The following is a 924-nucleotide window of genomic DNA, read 5'->3' as shown; positions in this document are numbered from 1 at the left end:
GCCGTTATTTCTGTGTAGAAGCAGACAAATGCTGGTTAAAAGTTCAAGACTTTACCAAAAGACTGTTTTCCATCAGAACTGAAAGCTTTGTTGTAACGCGTTAGTTACATGAAAACATGTTTGTTTATCTTGTTTAAAAGTAAATTGAAGTAGAAATAAAGCATTTACTAGTGTCTTATTTTTTAGTAGATATCTAATATCTATTTGCCATTGTGTTTCAACCCTGTAACATTTTATCAATACGCCTAACAAGCAATAATGTATAAATGATGGCAAGGTAGAAATCATGTTTTTTTTGTCATTTGAAATAACAAAGATTGTTTATATTGACAGCCTTGTAAGGTTACTTAAAAGTAAAATCTTTGTTGTACTCTGGAAGTAATTTTAACTCTTGGCTTTTTTGAGGTGAGTAATGTTTTTGGTTCGTGCATTAACCGTTAAATTAAGTCTAGTTTTGTAGACTAAAGAAGTTATTTTTTATATTGAACACAATCATGGTTAATAACTTAAGAATATCATAAATATTAAACGACTGTCAAGTGACAACCATTAGATTTTGCCAGTTTCAAGTGCAAGTTTTGTGTTTAATATTTCTAATGACATGTGGCAATCCTTACTATGTTTGTCAGTGGAAATAAACATACCAATTAAGAGAAACATGGTTTGCACTTACGCATTGTGCTTGTCTACACTATGTCACAATGTTGTTGCATATCATGCTCGATTGCTCGTTAAGCTTTATGTATTTGTATAACCTTGTTTCAGTTATTTAAGGACTTTGCAAGTCAAAATTAATTCGATTTTGAATGACATCTGACATAATATAACACTAGAATTATGAGACGAGTTTTGATTGTATTGCAACACAACCCTTTAAAGTTTTATGACTTTTTATAAAACTCTGTATAACTTTTAGAAAAAAGA

Source organism: Aplidium turbinatum, chromosome 8 (genome assembly GCF_918807975.1).
Source record: "Aplidium turbinatum chromosome 8, kaAplTurb1.1, whole genome shotgun sequence".
NCBI lineage: Eukaryota > Metazoa > Chordata > Ascidiacea > Aplousobranchia > Polyclinidae > Aplidium > Aplidium turbinatum.
This window is presented reverse-complemented; position numbering follows the sequence as displayed.